Below are 9,555 nucleotides of genomic sequence, written 5' to 3' on the forward strand. Positions count from 1 at the left end.
TAGCAGAGCAGAAACAACATGGCACACATAAGGCAGCAAAGGTACCAAGAGCATTAACAGGGTCTCTCTGCCTCTTTCATCTTATTCAGACTACTTAGGGCAGATAGCACCCACACCCTTAATCCTAATGCCCTTGAGCCTAGCATTGCATCACGAATCAATTCCAGCTCCACACACTCTAGATCAATCCTATGACCATAGGAGGCTTTGGGGAAACATCTAAACCCAAACCATAGCATTGACCTTTGGAGATCTTGATTACAAAATAAAGATAATGGGTTTTTTTTAATGATGTTGTAAATTTTGCTTTAAAAATTAATTACTTCTCTTAATTGAGTGTGTCTCAAGAAATACTCATTAGTAGGGCCATGGATGTGACTCAGCAGCAATGCGCCTGCCTGACAAGCACTAAGTCCTGAGTTTGATGCCCAGAACTGGAAAAAAAAAAAAGAAAAAGAAATACTCATTAGAAATAAAATTTCTTTTAATTACATGGAATATACATGCAAGGTGCCTATCTAAGAAAGCTTAAAAACATGATTTATTTTTATTCTTAAAATAATAGGTCATATAAACTTGTCCAAGACAAATTCTATCTATTCTATCTGTATTTTTGGGAAACTGATCTGTTCCTTTAAAAAAATAAAAAGAAATTAGGCAGTTTTATATCAGCGAGAAAATGAATCTTCCTTTCAAAACAAGGAGAACAAAAAGATACAAAGATCCTAAAAATGTACCTCTTGCTTTTGCTCTATAACTGAAAAGAGTAATTGAGAGAAAACACTACTTACAAATTAATTACATACTTTTTTGCTAAGATACCAGTTTTTAAAAGTGTAAGACCCATCTGGCTTGACATCTGCAAAATTCCTATAATTAAAGGGAAGGAAATAAACATAGTAGATGTTATTCAAGGTTTCCTACACTTCATTAACTTTTCTATCCTTTAACTTTGTCTATATCTAAAATGTCTATAAGAATTATACATTATTGAAATAGAAGGATAAAATTTAGTGATCAAAATTCAGAATATCTGATTTTTAGTCTGTCTTTAACAACTTTTGGTTTCCTCATTTATTATAAACTTGATTATATAATTAACTTCAGCTCTCTTTTAGCTCAATGAGTCAAATGGTTAAAACCAAATAATTCTAGATCTCTAGTCACTGAACTGACAAATGGAAATATTTCAGCTAGTTGATTTAATATGAATCATTAATTTATTGTTCCTTTTCAAAAAATATTTTAATTGATAAGTCTATTTTTCATTTTCCAGGATAGACCCAAACAGTGATTTTAGTTTCTTCCTTGTGAACAGACACATGATTTTCCTTCTAATTTTCTGTTTAGTTTAGTTGGGAAAGAAGATCACATGTTTGTCATAATTCATGACTGTGACACAGTACAAAGGATGAGCGGCTACTCAGAGTCCATGTGCAGTTTAACCTCTAAGAGGTCCCAAAGAGACTACCTTAACCGAAACTCCTCAATGTGAGAGTGTTAGGAAAAAAGGCAGTCCAAACTGAAGCTTCTGCGGCTTTTTATTGACAGAAGCCAGAAGCAAGAAGCAAGGATAGAGGACCAGAGAAGGGTGTCTGTGCAGGAACTCATGTAGGGCACAGGGGAAAGACAGGGTGGTCTGTTACATGACTGACCTCAGGGCCAAAATGAGTAATAAATCAGAGCATGGGGACGACAAGGACCAGAGTATTCATTCCTTAAGGTAATGTGATCCTACTTGGACTTGGGTCCTGTAGCTCTCTTTTAATCTCTAACCAAGCATTCTGGGAGGTTTTGAGCACATGGCCTCCAAAATGCTTTATCTTTGCATAACCATCTCACACATACCTTTGTCCAATGGTTTTACACATCCTCATTGTCACTGGAGTCAAAATAATGAGATAAAAACCAAAGATTTTGGTCTGATTTGGGCAAACCATGTGAAGCCATGTTAATAATGTTATAGATATGACATAGCATTATACCTTTTAAATTTTGTTTGAAAAATGTTTATATAGTTTTTATAAATGTCAGATAATATCTGAGACAAACTGAAAATATTCAATGCAAAATACATATTTTTATAAAAATATAAAATATAAGAATATGAAATTAGATATTTTATAAGCATTTTACATATTTAAAAAATCTCAGGTATAAAGAAATTAAGTACTTTATTTGAGGTTACACAGATAGCATGTGAATTTGAGCCCGAATTTGAATGTAAACATTTGGATCTCCAGGGTTCATGTTCTTGATCACTATAAATGGTGTATGTCACACATTCAGAAAGTTATGTTTCCTGGGACCTAAGTAGACTTCATTGGGAAATATCACAGATTTCTTTTCTTTAGTTACTGGGAAAGAGTCAGCTATACTATTGCAAAATTTCCTAATCTAGTAGAGAGAGAAAAATTTGGAGCAAAACTAGTAGTCAGTGTGCTATCTGACTGAAAAAAAATCAACATGATTCTATCTTCTTCGAGCCTTTGGGATACATACCCAATAGTTCACTGAGTTTTAAGGAGACATCAAAAAACAAAGTGCTCTCTTTCAGAAAGGCAGAGTGAAGTCTTCTGCAGATAACCCTTTACAGGAAAATGACTACAGCACTGACAAGACATTGTCAAAAATCACAGTTTTGGAAACCTGGAAGTTAACCAATGGCTTATGACATTCTAAGAAGCTCCTAAACCCAGGTAAAAATAGCAGGGTTTATGGCACTGTAATGTGACCTATTCCCATCCCCACCTTCATAGTTGCCTTGAAAACTGTAAGCTTTCTATCAACTAATCTATAAAAAGCAGCAGTGCTGCAGCCACCAGAGAGAGTAGATGAGTTTAGAGCTTTTAAAGAAGCCCAGTCCCAGAGCTCAGTCACTGACCAGTTGTGCAGCTCCTGAGAAAAAAGCTCCATTTGTAAGATGTTGCTATTATTTGATCTGATTTGGAGCTTACTCCAGGGGGGAAACTGTATTTCCAGGGAATTTGTTGAAAAGAATCAAAGGCTATTGTTTAACATTCCAACTCTCTAAAAATATAAAAAGAAGATTTGTGGGAAAATATATCCATAGGTGACTTGTTTTGTTTTGAGGCAGGGTCTCTCTATGTAGACCAGGCTGGCATGGAATTCACTGTGATCCTCCTTCCTAAAATTATTCCTCACGAAGGCTGGGATTACAGGCATGTGCCGCCATACCCAGGCCATACGTAGCTTTTTTAAAATTCTGACATATTCCTAGTGATCTAGAAGATGACATACATGTGCAGGCCTGTGCATACATCAGGAAAAAAAGGGTCTGAATTTATCGATGCAGCCTAAGATTGAAATCCTGCATCAGCGGCAAAAAAGGCTAGGTCAGAATTTTAAACTGTCTCATCATAGAAGATGTATCCCAACACAAACATATAGAGTTCTTCCGACACAGAGATGAGATTCAGTGATTTAAATAATTTTATTAAGAACATCTCTTATTGGACGTTCCGTGAACTCATTGAACAGATACTTCAACAGGCACACAATACAAAAAATATAAGAACTTATGAAGTTAATATTAAAAAATTATTAAACAGTGGAAACAACAAACTCTGGGGGGAAGGGAAGAAATATGATTACACAACTTGTATTCCGTATTATCTAAAATGTCCAATTTTCAACAGCAAGAAAAATATGAGCCTGAAAAATATGAGGGCAGAAGATTTTCCCCCACACAAGAAAAAACCAGCAGCTCTATGTCTAACGGGATGGATGTTGGACTTACAAAATAAAGAGTGTAATCTTCTGTTGAAGAGATAAAACAAACCACATCTAAAGAAATGAAAGAAAACATGACAGTACATCATAAAGTAGACAGTACTAATGAAGATGAAGAACACATAGAAATAAACCAAGCAACAGTTCTGGAATTGAAAGTTCCAATATCTGAAATGAAAAATACACTAGTAGGATTCACAGAAGATCTGAGTTGTCAGAATAAAGACTCAATGGATTTGAAAACAGGTCAATTGAGAACAGTCTGCAAAACAGAAAGAACAATGAGGAAATGTGACCAAAGCCTCAGATGTACTTGGGACATCATCAAGCATACCAACACATACATAGTGTGAGTTCAAGAAAAAGAAGATAGCCTGTAAAGTAAACCAGAAGTAATATTTGAATAAAATATGGCTGAATTCAGTTCTCAAAATAAGATATGCAAATGGCCAATAAGCTTATGAAAAATACGCCCAACACCGCTAGTCATTGGGGAACTGTAGATCAGAGCTACAGTGATCTATATGATGACCTCTCTCAAGACAAAATTAAATTAAAATTTTAAAACATAATAATAAATTCTTGGAAGGAGAAACACAGGATTGGTGGTAGGAATGTAAAGTAGTTCCATGACTATGTAAAGCAGTTATGTTTACCCTCAAAGAATTATTTTATGATCCAGTAATTCTACTCCAACATACCATATATACACAAAGGAATTGAAAGCAAGGACTGAAACTAATACTTGTACAACAATCTCCATAGTCCAACAGCCAAAAGTAGAAAAAATTCAACTATCCATTAATATAAAAGTGAATAGATTAAATGTGAGTATATACACATATCAGTATACTGTTCAGCAATAAAAGTCAATGAAGGGCCCGGGATTTAGCTCAGTGGCACCATGCCTGCCTTGCAAGTGCAAGGTCCTGAGTTTGATCCCTGGTACACACACACACACACACACACACACACACACACACACACATGAAGTTCTTATATTTACTACATGGAAGAGCCTCCAATTCCTTATGCCAAGTAAAATATGCCAGGCACAAAAGGACAAGTATTGAATGATTCCATTTATATGAGGTACCTAGAATAAGCAAACTAATAAAGATAGAATATAGATTAAAAGTTAACAGAGACTTGGAGGTAGGGAGTGGGGAATTATCACTGAATGCTTATTTTCGCATTTCTATTTGGGGTATGAAACAGTTTTGGTAATACAGAGAGGTGATAGTTACACAACCTGCGGATCTAATTAATACCACAGAAGTATGCACCACTTAGGAATTGTTAATCTGAAAAGCTGGGCATGGTGGCATATGATGTAATCCCAGCACTAGGGGGGATGAGGCAGGAGGATCTCCATGAGTTTGAGGTTAGCCTGGGCTACAGAGTTAAAGGCTACAGAGTTAAATTATGTATAGTAGCTAGGACTTGTCTTTAAAAAAAGCTGTTTAACTGATAAATGTTATTTTATGTATATTTTATAATACAATAAATCCAAAAATATTTCCCTAGTTCTCCTGAGTCTTTATAGCATCATTCACTTAGTACTGTTGTAAAGCTTGCCCATTTGTCTTGAGTAACTACAGTTGCCTTTTACAGTTGTTTACATTTGTTTGACCTTTATAGAAGATAAAATTATAAAGTCTCCATTTTTCTATAACCTTTCCTACACTTAAAATTTATTACAAATATTGACTTTTATCTCCCATCCAAAGTCATCACAGTGTTTTAATCTTCTTTAGAACAACCTGAACTCTTTCCTCTATCAAGAACATTTCTTTGCCTGTGTCTGAATTTTCCCATGTTTCTCTCAGACTGGAGAAAAACTAGAAAATACACATCAGAAAGAATCTTCCAAATACTGGATACATTGTGAAAGCTAACTTTTCTTCATGAAGATCACATCTCAGCACAACTTCTTTTCACAACATAATGTATGTTGTTTTATAATATATAATTTATTCATAGTATTTATTTTGTTCCCACTTTGCAATACATACTCATTCTTATTAGATTAATGAACAGAAATCTTCTAATATTGCTTTCTGTAACAGTTAGTCACTTCTCTAAAGGTCTTTTAATTTCTAGTTCCATCTGGCTCAGTGCTGGCCACCTCCCTCTGTGTCTGTAACGGGCTTAATGAAAAGGCTCACTAATCCATCTCACAGGGCAAATTTGTCATTTACCTTGTAGGGCTCTGGTAGAAATTAATGAGATCATTGGTCCAGTGCTCTTTGAAGACTTACATTTTCAAAGAGCTCTGGCAAAAGTCTCAAAAGACCTTCACTATGGGTTGTTAGTGAAAAATGAATTTTATGATTTTTAGTATGTGTTAAGGTCATTAGGTATTCAAAAGAATGGACCTGGCTATTGGAAACTTGAAAGGCAGAAGTCACAGCCATAATACTCTTACTGATACAACTATATAGAAAATATAGAGGTCATTGGAGCTAAATCAAAAGATTTGAAAAATATAAATACCTCAAACTAATTTCCACTATCATTTACAATATCTTAGGAAATCTAAAATGAAAATGATACATAAGTGATAATTCCCCAGTTGATATTAATTTATGGATTTTAAGAGTGTTTTTATCATAATTATACTGCTCAATAATTCTTAGACTAATTTTAATATACATATTTAGGTGAAAAAATTACCTTTATTTCACAACACAATTTCATGAACTTGCTTGAAGCTTATTATATCTCCTTGGATTTTTTGGCTAGCTATATATTTTAAATAACACTTAAAACTATATTTGAAGTACTATGAGCTAATTTTAAACCTATTTTTCATTGTATTATAGTATTTCATATATAGAAATTTTAAATCAAAACATAAACATGAATGAGATTACTAACATTTCTACTATTATAAGTATTTTGAAAAGAGTTTAATAAAGGGTATTTTTTATGTGTGTAAGGTGTGGCTTAGAGGTCCCGCAGTCCAATAGTCCTAAGGGAGACCCCCACAACAAATTGGGAAGTAAGCAAAGAGGATGGTGTGTTCTTGCTGTGCTTCCTTTTTCAAAGCTCTGTCTTCACTTGTCTTTCTTTCGCCTCCTGTTCTGCAGCATGTGTCTTAGTGTTCTGCACAGAAAAACAAAACAAAACAAGACTTGCTATCAGATGACGGTCAATTCATCATCACTAAATTCAGCTGCTTATGTTTAAAAATCTCCGTACATGAAAAGGATCCTCTAAAAACTCAGGGCAGCTTTTAAGTGTAAAGGAGACAATTGCTGGTGTTATGATTTCAGGTACCATAATAAGTGCTTGAGGAAGATGTTTTGGATAGAAAATATTCTTGGAGACTCTCCAAGTCCTTTCTAGCGTGCAGAGCTAGTCATTTTTGGTATTGTAATTATATATAGTTGATTTTGTTCTAATTATATTGTGATAGTGTTCTATGATGACATGTTTACGTCAATAACTAAACATAAAGAATAGGTAAAATTTTGAATTTTGGAATTAATTCAGCATGGAGTAATATTCTGGAGGTCAGATTCTGGCTCTTCCAATTATGAAAATTGTATGTATTGTAGAATTTCCATTTTCCCAAGCCATTTTCAGCTATAAATATGGATAGTATTATTAAAGTTACAAAATGAGTTGATTTATACAAAATTTGAGTTCAGTTTTTGGCTCGGACTAATAAACAATAGGTATTTCTTTCTTTATGTCGATGACTCTTCACACGTCAAAATTCCTGTGTTGAAACCTAATCCCATGTAATGCTATTAAGAGGTGGGGCCTTGAAGACATGCTTACATGATGAGAGAGGAGCCCTTACGAAAGGAATTAACCCCCTTTAAAAGAAAAGTCCCAGATCCCTTCTACCACAAGAAGAAAGAGTGAAAATTCAGTCTTTTATGAACCAGAAAGCAGAGACTCAGGAGACAATAAATCTACCAGCACCTTGAATCTTAGATTTCCCGGCCTCCAGAGCAGTGAAAAATAAGTATCTTTTGCTTATGAACTACCCAGTCTATGGTAGTTTTTTTTTTAATACCCCAGAAAAACTAAGAAATTTATAGTGCTTTTCAGAACCTGAGAAATGGTCCTCAAAACATGTATGTTGAAAATATTAGTGCTAAATAGTGAAATTCAGGTAATAGCCAATGGCCCAGGTCATGTTCTGAAGTTGATGCTGTGGCAGTTTGCATAAATGGCCACAAATGCTTAGCAGCAGCTTCCATTAAAAGGTAAAGCTTATTTTTCTCACCATATTATTGGGCTAGCTTTTTATGTGGTTTGGCTAATAAACTGCAACCAATGTAAAACTGTCTTAAGTTTGATCCTATGCCTAGAGAATTATTAGTTTTCTCATCACTTTCAGAACCTTTTCTCTGCCATATGAGCCAAGATGGTCTAACCTCCCAGAAGATGGGAGAACAGAAGCAGACATCAGCCTCCCAGCTTTGATCCCTTAGACCAGGAGTCCCCAGTGTTTTTTGGCATGACAAAGACAATTTTTCTACGGATAGCAGACATTCCCAGGGGAGGTGAGTGGTTTCAGGCTGATTCAAACACACTGCAGTGATTGTGCAGTTTATTTCTGTTGCTATTACACTGTACACTTTATTCAAAAAAACAAAGACATTTAAAAATAATTCTGTGCTTTCAGTATTTCATTAGTTTAACTTTGAGGCAATTTAAAAATTTGACATAAAAGTCACAATTTAGAAATTTTAGGCCTAAGTCCTTTAATGTTAACAGAATTGGGAATAACACTGGTTGTGGAACACCCTGTAGCTTGAATTATCTAACTTCTGCTTGATTTATGCATAAATTTTGTGCTATAGTAAAGCTTTAGTTTGTTGGTACTTAACCCACTTTTTAAGATTTGCCTTGCTCAACTTTGGTAATTTATTTAATTATTAGACTCTGGTTACTCTGTGGAAACAAATCTTTTGTTTTTGAAATACAGACAGCTAGAATATCGGAGAAATAAAGAACTGTTTGATGATCTTTAGCTGAAACCTCATTGACAAAAGAAGATCTAGTGGGATGATGCCAGCATGATGACTAGTTCAGATGAACAAATGGGAAATGAATAACCTTAAAAAACTGTGGAAAATAAAGATATTGATTTGCTGACCTTATTGATATTAGTTTTCTCATTGCTTGATATGACAACCACATGATATTAGAAAACTTTGTGGTGACATGAGTAGATTATGTGGGGGTTCACCCCGCGAAGTTTGTTGTTTAACAATCATGTGAATTGCTTCATCAATTTCTCTTTGTTTGTTTGGGGTTTTTTGGCACTGGAGATCGAACTCAGGACCTTACGCTTGTGAAGCAGGCGGTGGAACCACTGAGCTAAATCCCCGGTCCCCATCAATTTCTCTTTGAAGCTCAGGAGCAGCTTGTTAATTTTTCAAATTATTATTTACAGGTATTTATGCCTTAATAAATCCTTCTATATCTTTTTTTGCCTAAAATAATAGGTCTAATACTGCCCCTTCAAATATATTCAGTAGACTGTTTACTTTTTCTTTTCACCAGATATTTTATAAAAGGCTGATTAACAAACAATAAAACCTTTAGAAATCATCTATTCCCTTCCTTTTCTAGATAAGAAAATTGAGACCCAAAAAGCTCTTCTTTCTTTTATTTTTTCTTTGTCTTCATTACTTTGGGATTAAACCCAGGACTTTCACACTGAGCTACATACCAGGCCCTTTTCGAACTTTTCATTTTGAGACAAGGTGTCACTAAGTTGCTAAATTGAATAGGCAGGACTCAGCATCCACAATGCTATAAACATGTGTGGTTCAC

The 9,555-nt window shown here is 34.6% G+C and overlaps 1 long non-coding RNA gene across 2 annotated transcripts; it reads left to right on the forward strand.

Moving 5' to 3' along the window:
* The first annotated feature begins 1,425 nt into the window (after positions 1-1,425).
* LOC110347361 (uncharacterized) lies at positions 1,426-9,011 on the forward strand. Of its 2 annotated transcripts, XR_002391942.2 has the most exons (5): positions 1,426-1,723; positions 2,558-2,699; positions 5,583-5,702; positions 8,111-8,276; positions 8,702-9,011. It is a non-coding gene; the product is annotated as an uncharacterized LOC110347361 (long non-coding RNA). The 2 variants fall into 2 exon arrangements; XR_015446676.1 differs by lacking the exons at positions 8,111-8,276; positions 8,702-9,011 and adding an exon at positions 6,846-7,029.
* Positions 9,012-9,555: the final 544 nt, after the last annotated feature.

This window comes from Heterocephalus glaber, unplaced genomic scaffold (assembly GCF_053883595.1).
Source record: "Heterocephalus glaber isolate CG9 unplaced genomic scaffold, H.glaber_assembly_v1.0 deba00001720, whole genome shotgun sequence".
NCBI classification, from domain to species: domain Eukaryota; kingdom Metazoa; phylum Chordata; class Mammalia; order Rodentia; family Bathyergidae; genus Heterocephalus; species Heterocephalus glaber.